Below are 12609 nucleotides of genomic sequence, written 5' to 3' on the forward strand. Positions count from 1 at the left end.
TTGAAATTAAGAATTTTTTCAGAATTGACGTGAGTTAATGAATCGTGTTTTAAAAGTTTTGGGTTAAAGATACCTAAGCGTGTCAGTTGCAAACCATGTTCTATGTCTTCTATGTATTCAGTGAATTGTTATAGGCTGAAAATTACTAAGACTAACATTTGTTCTCCTTCAAAGTTACTATTTAGATAATTGGTCAATTCAATTCCTTTATTAATGGCTTCTATTACGTGATTGAGTTGGCTTACTTGTACATTTTTTTTAGAGATGTCACCTACTTGTTGTTGTAATTCTTCTTTATCTTCTTGATTTAAAGTGCCGAATAAGTATTTGTACATTGTTCCTATAAAATTAGCGAGACCGCGTTTACTATGTTTGCTACGTTTACTACGATTTGAGTTTGCTTGATAAGTTCTTCATAAGTGTTCATAGTTTATTGGTAAATCTAATGATCCAGTTTGAAAGATTAGGTAACCGTTTTTGGCCTAGATAGGTGTTACTTCTAAGTATTGTGTGTTAATTGTCGATAGGAGGCATAACATGAGTATCATGCTCGGGAGTAGGCCTGGAATTATCTATTTATATTTACTTTTATTAATTTTCTTTTTTTTTAAACTTAGATTTATAGTGTATTAATTTTCTACCTAAATTTGTTTCTTCAAAATGTTTTTCGTCTATTTTCTTAAATTTCCTGTCTTTTTGAATGGTTTAGTCGTTTTTGATCTAACTAGAGGGGATTCCCTAAAATTGGTGTCTGTACTAAAGTCCTGTCTAGTTTCATTGAGCTTATTAATTTCGTTCACTTTATTTGCTTGTAGGAAGGGGTTCCTGCAAAAATAAAAATGTCTGCTGGTGTTAGACCAGTTGTGTTGTGTTTTGTTTGGTGATTGTATACGTAAAGTATTTTCTCGAATTGGTTTTCGTGTTCATTTTCGCTTGATATTATTCTTAATTTTTCATTAACGGTTTTATGAAATCTCTCGATGTCAGAAATTCCGTTTTTACTTGTTGTTATATTCAATGTTACTCCTTCTGAATCTAACCAGAGTTTAAGTACAATGCACATGGAAGCGGAGTCTTTGTCGGCTTTTATTTCTATGGGTTTACCCATGTCGATGAATATACGTAAAATAGCTCTTTTAGCTTCAAGCTAGTCTCTCCTATTTACTTCTATCAGGGAGGCGTATTTAGAATAAATGTCAATACATGATAGGAATTGTTTATTGTTTATTAAGTAGAAATTCATGACATATTTGTCTCTGGGGCTGAAGGTTTCTGGGGTTGTTTCAATTTTGTTAATTTTGTGTTTCTATGTTCGGTTTTAGCGATGTTAAAGATTTCACATTCGTTTATGATGTTTTGGATAATCTTTTGGTAATCGGGGTAATAATAAAGTTCCTTGAACTGAAGTGTTAGTTTTTCTATGCCAGGGTGTACATAAATATTCTTTATGTGTTTTAAGAATGATTTCTTTGAAATGGGCATATGTTTGAATCTCTATTAGTTTGTTACTGGTTTTCATGGTTTTAGTGAAATTGTCAGGACTTAAGATTTGAATATAAGTAAATAACACTTTTCTTATTACAGAAGTATTCTTTAATTAAGTCTTTAGCAAAGGTGTCGGTCATTTCTTTATAACTGATTCTTATTCTAGTTTTGTGGAAATATTTTATTATCGTCGTCAAAATTGTCTTTTATGAATTCGAATTGTCTGTTATAATAATTAAGGCGCCTTTCTGTTATTGGAATGTGATTTTGATTGTCTTCTGATGCACAATGTATATTAGCTGCTGTGGGAAGGGAGATTGGATCATCTTCTCCTAGGAAGTTTTCTTGAATTTGTATTCTGGATAGAGCATCCGCGACATGATTTTCTTTACCAGGTAGGTATTGGATATTATAATCGTATATGCCAGAAGCATCGCTTTTCTTTGGGACAATCCAAATTGGAGAACAATAGGGGGATTCGATAACCTAATTATTTGTTGTTCTATCATTTCATTGATTTGTTTATTAACTTCTTGGTCAAATGATTGGGGGTATTTATATGGTTTTTTATAAATAGGGTATTCGTGCTTTGTATGAATAGAGTGTTTAATCGTACTTGTGAAGGTCAAATTTTCACCTTCTTTGTACTGAATATCACTGTATTCGAGCAAAACGTGTGAAAGTTGTTCCCTTTCTTCCGTATTTAGATGTTCTAATCTGAATACGTTGGATTCTCTTAACTCGTCATTTAGAGCATGTTACTAGAAGGGCTTCTTCTATGTAAGGGGTAATAAGAAGGTTTTCCTCAGATTCAGAAGATTTGGGACACTCATTGGTAGTCTTGGATTCTTCCGGATTAGATGGCTTTGGCTCATCTGGTTTTTTAATTTTAAGGAGGGTTTTCTCCTTTTTTGGAGTATGTAGAGGTGTTTCCTCTGGGTTAGATGACTTGGGGTACTCATTGGTAACCTTTGACTCATCTGTTTGGATGTGATCGTACCACATTTTAAATGGGTTTTATTTATGTTGACTGTTTTTGTTGAATAGTTAATTTGAGTGTTGGTTGACTCTAAATAGTTTCTGCCTAATAGTAGATCATATTTTTCTGAGAAATTGTCAATAAAGAATGTTTGTTTAGTCGGACAAAGTTTGCTTGAATGCAATGAAACGCTTTGGTTCAATACTATAGTGCCATTTATAGTGTGGACTTTCATTTTAGAGAATTTTATTGGAAATTAAAGAAATTTTGTTTCATAATATTGATAGACGAACCAGTGTCTACTAGGCATTTGAGAGTAATATTATTTAGTTTAATTTTTAGGAATGGATTACCTACTCCTATGGATCGCTTTCTGATTCCGAGACTGGTTGAAGAAAATTTTCGCTTGTGTCCATTTTGTATTGGTCACTAGCACTTTCTCTCTGCCGTTTGACGGGAGTCGGGGAGACGGGTGCATTACTGTTGTGGGTAATTTAAAGGGTTCTAGGCTCTACCCTGATTTAGCTTTTGCTTAAATTCATGCATAACCTGCTGGTTTGATACAATAGGTTTTGAAATATTGTTGGGACTTGATTTATTTGTGTTGTGCATAACATTATTCGCGAAATTTAGATAATTTATTCTTAGAAGTTTGGGGTGGATTTGTGTTAGGATTGGAGTTATTTTGGTGTTTCGTTCGGTCATTGAAGGTTATTTCGTATACACCTTCTTGTTGTGCTATTTGTTTGAGTTTAGATACTGTCGTTATGTCATGTCTAGTAAGGGTATTTTCTCATTTCTATCGGGCAATTTTCTCATGATCACATCTTTAACTGTGTTGTTTAATGCATTTGTGTATGATAAGGCGTTGTTAACGTTATTTTCTAGCATAAGCTTATTTGATATTGTGAATGATTTGGTTTCTAATTATTTGACGAACTTATGGATACTTCCGTTGAAGGGTGTATTGTAGAGGCGACGGAGTAATTCTTCACATGGTGTTTGCGTTTTATATTCGCTGATGAGTGCGTTCATTAGAGTGGGCCAGGTTGTTGCTCCAGATAATTGTGACACTCGTTGGGCATCTCCTGCAAGCTGCATCTCTATTGCGCTGAAGAATATATGTTTTTCTCTGGGGTCCTTTGTTGGATACAGTTGGAGTATGAACTCTATCCTTCGTATAAAGGCACTGAGCTCTTGGGTGTCTCTACTAATTTGATTTAAGGCTTGATTCAAGTGGGATTTTGATAATAGTTGGATGTTGTTTCTGTAGTCTTTTTCTTTTATTTTTTACACTTTTTTTAATCGTATGCAGTAGGTTGTCTATTGTGTGACAACCACCGATTATACGTAGTTCTTTTGCGGATAAATAGAGTTTATTGTATTACGATTTAAGTTCACTTAGCGCCGATTCGCGTGGTTCAATCGTTAAATGATACGCTTGGTCGTACAAGGATCTTTTGTCACTAGATTGATATTTGTAAACGAGTCGTACAACTTTTTCTTTTTATCCTACCGACATTTACGAATTCAGACCGAGGGTTTGATAAAAAAAAACACGATTGAGTTTTATATTTTATTAATTCCATTTAAGAACTAGAGCCATTTGATTATCACTAAGTTGGAAGTTTAAATCGGCATTAGCGGAGTTATCGCGGTAGATAACGTACTCAGTATTGAACTGCTGCATGGAGGCATGCTTGCTATTTTAAAGGTAATTTGGGGAAGCCAAAGAGCGAAGTTTAAGAGAGTTGGGTTGTAAACCTTTATTTTCCTGTTGGAAGAGAGTCTTCTGAAAAATAGGGGTAATTGGAGAATCCTGGGACAAGTGCGTAGGCGTAGGCGCCGATCGCGAAAGTTTATTATTTCAGTTGGCTTGCCAAGTGGTCGAATGCAAATGTTTAGGGGACGAGAGTCTGTGTTTATAAAGGCGGCAAGTGTCTATGTTTATGATAAGGCGACAAGTGTCTATGTTTATGATTTGCGATCTGTGAGAAAGGGTGGCTTTGGAACATGACGCTGTGTCCAAGGTTAATCGAAGGGCTCTCGTTCTTTGATTACATTTTGTGCTTAGACTTAGGTATTTTGTGTTTATACATTAATGTGTGCGTTATGAAAGTAATGCGCATGGTTTCATTGTCACGTAACTACCTGTCGTAGCACGCTCGGACCTGTCTGAAAATTTGGGGCGGAGTCTCTCCTTTCCAACGCGCGAGATCTCTGTGTGGAAGGTGGCACAAGGCCAACAATTCTTCACAGCGCAAAACTCGAACGTTTTTCTGCTCCTCCGTCAACACCTTCGGCACAAGCTTCGCACAGACCTTTCGCATTTGCAAATCCTCCGTCACTATTCCATGTACCGCAAATGTTGACAAGTTTAGGATGTCAGCGATTGCCCGGATGCTTATCCGACGGTCTGAACTCAAAGTTTCTCGCACACGGCGAACGTTTTCATCAATTCGTGCTGTTGTTGGACGTCCGGAACGTGGATCGTCGGTGACCTCCTCTCGACCCTCCTTGAAGGCCTTGTGCCACCTTCCACACTGAGATCTCGAAATGCACTCCTCCTTAAAGGCCTCTCGAAGCATTTGATAAGTTTCCGATGCATTTTTGCCAAGACGCACACAAAACTTTATGGCGTACCGCTGTTCCAGCGAAGGCTCCATCGCACCGTGACACAACAGAAAAAATGACTTCGCTCTACGACACGTCCTACCACTTCTATTGCTCAGAGCGAACTGAGACCGAGCGCGTTGGAAAGGAGAGACTCCGCCCCAAATTTTCAGACAGGTCCGAGCGTGCTACGACAGGTAGTTACGTGACAATGAAACCATGCGCATTACTTTCATAACGCAACCTGTATGAGTATATACTAGTGTATGTTGCTTATAATTATCTTATGGGGAGTTGTGGGTGTAATAATGGATATGTCGCTGTGGCACGCATAATGAGAACCGCTTGGTTTGAGCAATGATATTTGTTTATGTTTATTTGTTTGTGTTTTAGTTCTTCGCCGACGTATGGCGGTGTACGTTTGAGTGTACAATGTATTAAAAATGCTTTGGTGCTTCGTTTGTTTATACCTCAGTGGCATGACGATCAGCGTTTGATTTCAAACATCTTGGCTATATTGTATGGCGCGACAGTACGGTACACTTCCACTTTTTAATGAAAAATATGGTTTTTGGCAGCGTATATATGAACATACCGATGGCTTGATGATCGGCGGTAGATTCCACGTCACCATGTTAGTACTTTACTCTTGGATTTGTCATGTGAAAATTATGGTGTGTTTGGCAGCGTATGTACGTATCGATGACGTTATGATCAGCGGCAGATTCCACGTCAGCGCGGCAGTACGGTACACTTGCACTTTTTAATGAAAATTGTGATGTATTTGGTAGTGATGTATTTGGATGATGTGACGATCAGCGGTAGATTCCACGACAGAGCGGCAGTACGGTACTCTTGCGTATTGTGGTGTGCTTGGCATTGTATGTTTGAATGTATGTATGGAAGATTATTAAAGACACGACTGGAGTTCTTGAAGCTTAAAACCAGAGTCAAGTTTATTGTCAGAATAATTCTTTTCGCAGTTCTCTGTTTCAATCTTATATATAAGTATATAAGTTCTTAATGTAAACAAAACTGCGTCAGTATTAGGTTAGCCGAGTCCCTTGCCCGACAATGTCGCTGTGCAACTTTGTGTGCTATGTCAGCACTCGGCCGGATGGGGTGCTCCAGTTGCCGTCTTCCCGGTGGTGTCCGGCTATTTGTTAGAGGCGTGGGGGTTTAGATACATTAGCTATCATTTATGCACTTAGGCGATTTAGAATATATTTACAGGGTAAACCTTTTAGAATTGTCACGGATTGTAATTCTTTAACATTGACGTTGAATATATAGAATTGAACCCAAGAATAACAAGGTGGGCTTTAAAACTGAATGGATAACTAGAACGGATAATAACAACAACTCATTGTTTTATGTACCAAGTCGAATGGAGCAGCATGTGCTATAAAATTATCATTATTTATTAGGCAATATTGGAAGGGATACAGTGTTAGACGCAATTAGTAAAAGTTATTGGATCCCGAACATGATAGAGAAGGTTTGTGAACACATCCAGAATTGTGTGAAATATATAGCGTTATCCCCTGAAGTAGGCAAGGGAGATAGATTACTACAGAGTATACCTAAAGGAAATAAATCGTTTGAAGTTATTCATATCGGTCACTATTTTATTTTTTTTTAACAACAAATATAAAAGATGTTCTGAATTCCATTTTAGGGCGTACAGCAAGCTAAGGTGTATTATATCAGATCGAGGAAGTTGTTTTATGTTAACGGATTTTGAAAATTTAGTGATGGAAAGTAATATTACTTATATAAAACACATAAAAATTGCTACAGGGTCACCAAAAGCCAATGGTCAAGTTGAGCGAGTAAATAGAAGTTTTGGACCGATGATTGCAAAACTGACAGAAACTGAAAGAGGTTTACATTGGGATATATTACTAGAAAAAGGAGAGTATTCGGTACATAATAGCAGCAGTAAACAGTAAACAAGAAAAACTTTATTAAACATATCTACAAGAAACATATAAAACCATATAAAAACTGAAGAATAAAGTGACAGTTTCATTCGGCTATAAAATCAGAAGTGAGATCGGAAAATTTGTTCTTAAAATTGGAAACGCCTGCAAATAAAAAAAAAAAAAATATGGAACTAAATATTTCGGACATTATGGTAGTGCAATTAAAGCGTTGGCTGGAAGTACTGAACTTACCGAAAGAAGAGCTATTTACTAGGCTGACAAAAGTGCCGAAACACCACGAAACGCGCCGGAAGACATTGAAGTAACGGGATATATCCAGTTGGACTTGAAGGAACTGCGCGCAGAAATTGCAAAGGCGCAAGCTGGGAGCAGAGGCAGAGGCAGCGTCAGTGACGACGAATTGGCAGAGGAAGAGATGAAATCGGCTGTGTTCCGTCTCCGGGGTTCAGCATGGCCAAAGAGATGCTAACTGATTTCGGCTTTAAGGATTCTGTTAAACGGTGTATCGAGCAGTAGGAATATTTCGAAACTGTACAATTTGTCGGAAATGCAGCGGCGAATTTTGCTGTCAGCAAATTTAAAGGGAATTCTATGCAGTGGCTATTTCGAGGAAAAGGGTTGGATAGCGCGGGATGTTGCGATAGAAGAAGACGAGTTAATCGATGGGCTTGTGGAGGCCATCCCATTCCACGAGTTACCATAACGGCGAAAACCTTGTCTTTCATCTCGAACTCATCTCTACTCTGTGCATATCAACGAACGGTATCATAAGCACCGACGTATAACAATAGTGACATACAGGGTGCGTTATGAAAGTAATGCGCATGGTTTCATTGTCACGTAACTACCTCTCGTAGCACGCTGGAACCTGTCTGAAAATTTGGGGCGGAGTCTCTCCTTTCCAACGCGCTCGGTCTCAGTTCGCTCTGAGCAATAGAAGTGGTAGGACGTGTCGTAGAGCGAAGTCATTTTTTTTGTTGTGTCACGGTGCGATGGAGCGTTCGCTGGAACAGCGGTACGCCATAAAGTTTTGTGTGCGTCTTGGCAAAAATGCATCGGAAACTTATCAAATGCTTCGAGAGACCTTTAAGGAGGAGATCTCAGTGTGGAAGGTGGCACAAGGCCTTCAAGGAGGGTCGAGAGGAGGTCACCGACGATCCACGTTCCGGACGTCCAACAACAGCACGAATTGATGAAAACGTTCGCCGTGTGCGAGAAACTTTGAGTTCAGACCGTCGGTTAAGCATCCGGGCAATCGCTGACATCCTAAACTTATCAACATTTGCGGTACATGGAATAGTGACGGAGGATTTGCAAATGCGAAAGGTCTGTGCGAAGCTTGTGCCGAAGGTGTTGACGGAGGAGCAGAAAAACGTTCGAGTTTTGCGCTGTGAAGAATTGTTGGCCTTGTGCCACCTTCCACACTGAGATCTCGAAATGCACTCCTCCTTAAAGGCCTCTCGAAACATTTGGTAAGTTTCCGATGCATTTTTGTCAGTCGCACACAAAACTTTATGGCGTACCGCTGTTCCAGCGAACGCTCCATCGCACCGTGACACAACAGAAAAAATGACTTCGCTCTACGACACGTCCCACCACTTCTATTGCTCAGAGCGAACTGAGACGGAGCGCGTTGGAAAGGAGAGACTCCGCCCCAAATTTTCAGACAGGTTCCAGCGTGCTACGACAGGTAGTTCGTGACAATGAAACCATGCGCATTACTTTCATAACGCACCCTGTATGTTAACGCGGCCGATATTGTTAGGGTTGGGTGTTGCTGGGCAAATGTATCATATCATTTGATTTTGTCATTGAGTGGGTGTGATCAAGTGGTACTGCGGTACATATGTACTGGGTGTTTGTGGGTGTGTGTGTGTGTGAGTATGTGTAATCAAGTGTTATACTATGGTACATATGCTACTTCCCCTTCCTTAAGAAATTAGCCTGTCCTCAGGCGGATAATTTAGGATACAAAATAGGATTTACAATATTTTCTATTTCTGTTACATCATTGTTTACAATATTTGATTCTATATGAGTTGGTACTTGTCTTTTGAATTTGATTATAATTTTCTTAGGTAAATTCTTATATTTGTAGATATAATGAAATATTGTAATGACAACTAAAAATATTAAAATAGTAATTATATGACATTTATTATTTACTTTATTATGGATTTCAAAAATATCTTTAGGGCTTCTAATTTAGTGATATTGTTGTTAACATAAATCGTTTGTATTTGATTTTGAGATGTCTTCGATTTGTATGGAACAGTTAAAAGCTTTTATTATGTTGTCTCCCTATATTATTATATCTCTATTTATGCAATTTTTGTTAGGTATTTTTTTTTGGTAAGTTCCAAGTTAATATTATATTATATTAGGTTCGACATAACTGATTTCAAATTCCTTATGAGTTTTTACATATCTACATTCTGTATGTAGAATCTACATCTACAATCTACAATTGATTAAATATGCCCGTTAAGCATTTGTTTATTATTAAAGTTTTTGAAGATGCCAAATAAGTTTGATTATTTTGAACATAAAATTTATTTTGTACATTTTCTATTAAAATGTTTTGATTACTATCTGGATATGGAATTATTGTAAAGATTGGGGTTTTAATTATTTCTTTGGGAATATGGGAAAATATTAGAATTTCATTTGTATCCGTTTTCAGCCAAGTGGAAGTTTTAATATGTAGAAGTTTTTCTGAGTTTATATTTGTTAGATAATCATGTTTTAGTAATTTAGGATTAAAAATGCCAAGTCTTGTTAACTGCATTCCAAGTTCAATATCTTCTACATACTTAGTAAACTGTTGTAAATTAAATAATAAAATGTTTAATCTTTGATCGCTTTCATGTAATGCACTTAATAAATTTATTAATTTTATGCCTTCATTTACTGTTTTTATGACTTCGTTGAGTTCATTAGCTTGGACGCTGTTTTCGGACAAATTTTGAATTTTATATTCTAGCTCTTCTTTATCTGCTTGATCTAAGGTTCCAAAAAGGTATTTATAAATTGTGCCCATAAAATTAGCTAAGCCGCGTTTGCTGCGCTTTGCTATTCTAATGCCATTCATTTCTCTTTTTAATTTCTCTGCTAAATATTGCACTTGGGATAAAGTTTCATATTCTTCTGATTGTTTTACTAAGTTATCATATGTTTGTTCTATTTTTGTAATATTTACAGATAAGTAGTGATACTCGTAATTGATTGGTAAACTTATTGATCCAGTATTAAATATAAGGTAGCCATTTTTGGCTTGAATTGGGTTAACTTCAAGATTTTGTACTTGGACATGTTGGCTAAAACATAATAGAAAATAGTAAAGGATCATCAAAATTGTGTAATTATGTTGAATTGCCTTGGTCGTTCTGGGTTGTGCTGGAATTATTGTTATATTTAGTTTCATTAATTTTCTTTTTCTTTTTATATTTTGATTTATAATGGGTTATTTCCCTGCCTCTGTTTTCCTCTTCGTAATGTTTTCTATCTATCTGGGTAATTTATCCTGTCTTTTTATATGGATTTGTTGTCTTAGGTTTCACTAATGGTGCTTGTCTATATCTTATGTCTACTTCATAATTTATTTAATTTATTAATTTCATTAGTTTTCTCTTGCTGAATGTCATATGCAGGTGTTACTGCAAACATAAAAATAACTGCTGGTGTTTTACCGGTTACATTATGTTTAATTTTGTGGTTATAAACATAGAGTAGGGTTTCAACTTTTGTTATTTTATTCTCTGGGTCGGACTCAGTATTTATAATTTTTAACTTTTCGTTGACAGTTTTATGAAATCACTCAATATAAGAAAGACCATTTTTACTTGTTGTGACGTTAATGTTCACATTTTCGGACTTTTGCAGCACACATAAATGCTGAATCTTTATCGGCTTTTATTTCGGACGGTTTTTCCCATTTCATTAAACATTTTAAGTAAAGCTTTTTTTGCTTTGAGCCAATCCCTAGAGCTGACTTCAATTATTTGGAATAAACGTCATTACATGACAGGAATGTTTTATTATCGATTAAATAAAAATCGATAACAAATTTTTAGGATTAAAAATTTCTGGCTCGTAATTAAATTTTATGTCTTTTTGTTCTGTTCATACTTCACATTCATTGATACTGTTCTGTATTAACTATTTGTTCATTATAATTTTTGTTCATATATTGATTTTTATTTTGTCTAGTTGATGTTTGATTATAATTTTGATTTATATTTTGATTATTTGAAGGGATGTTATATTTTGGGCTGTACTGATTTCATTTTGCCTATTTTTGTTTTTGGATTTTGGGTGATCGGACCATGTACTGTCATAACAATCCTCCTGCTGTATTTGCTTTAATTTACTATTGCATGTAGAGTTTTTTAATTGCATCTTTACTGTATTCTTCATTGAATTTGAATAAATATGATTAGATAGATCATTATTTTTTAAAGCTATATTATTTGTTATTACACAGAATTCAGCTGTTCCATTGATTTGTGTGTTATAGTCGTCTCAAAAGCTCTTCAAATGTAGTAGTACCACTTGATCACACCCACAATTTTTTTGCACACGATTTTTTTGTGCTGGCTCTAGAGCTGGCTTTCCAAATTTTAATAATATATCCGTATTTATATTCAATAAAAGTTTATATGTAAAAGTTGTAAACGGTAACAAATATTAAAATAACTTTATTATAAAAATAATAGTCACGGCATCAATTTTTAAATAATATTTTATTAGATCATATTACAACGAAATTGACCAAGACAATATTCAAATTTCTTAGATTAAAATTGATTTCGGACTGAAAATAGTCTTCTAGCACAACTACGCACACATGCACACATTTTTTTGCTTTCTGTTTTCACTCACACGAGCAAATGAAACGAGCGGGCAGAGAGCAATTATTGCCGCCAACAAAAAGTGGCTGCATAGTGCAAAACCAATGTATGGCCGTTAAGCATCTTATTATTTTAACACATAAGTCAGACCACAAGCTCTTGGTGACAATAACAATATCGGCCGCGTTAACATAAACAATTGATTCATAGACATAAACATCCGGCGATGCCGAATTCGTTATTTCAGCTAAGCAACCAAATAGCTAACGCAGTACAAATCCTGGTAATTTTCCATGCGCAACTCTCTTAAAGAGCGCAACCCATTTGAACAAAGAAGAGAGCCTCTCAAGCTCATATAAACAAAGTCGACCAAGGGTTTGCTAAGCGTTCAACTCACACTCCAGATTTAGAGTTAATTCGTTCGTCCTATACTTAAGACGTTAATTGTCTCCTCTTCCGCAATTGTACATTTATTTGAATAAAGAATTTATATTTTTTTTCTAAATAAATTACCGTGTATTCGTTATTATATTTATGTATATGTGTAATTCAAATGTACAATGTATTTAAGTGGTGCAAGAAGCGTAGTGCATATACACATGTAAATATATGTGATAAGAAAAAATTCATTAAAAAAAGGATATAATACAAAAAACTAATGTGTATAAGTTAATGTTTCAAATACTAAAATTTGTTTTATTTAAACTCCACAGTAGTGGTTCTTTATTCAAGGTTC

This window comes from Drosophila erecta, unplaced genomic scaffold (assembly GCF_003286155.1).
Source record: "Drosophila erecta strain 14021-0224.00,06,07 unplaced genomic scaffold, DereRS2 tig00000400-arrow-arrow-pilon, whole genome shotgun sequence".
Classification (NCBI taxonomy): domain Eukaryota; kingdom Metazoa; phylum Arthropoda; class Insecta; order Diptera; family Drosophilidae; genus Drosophila; species Drosophila erecta.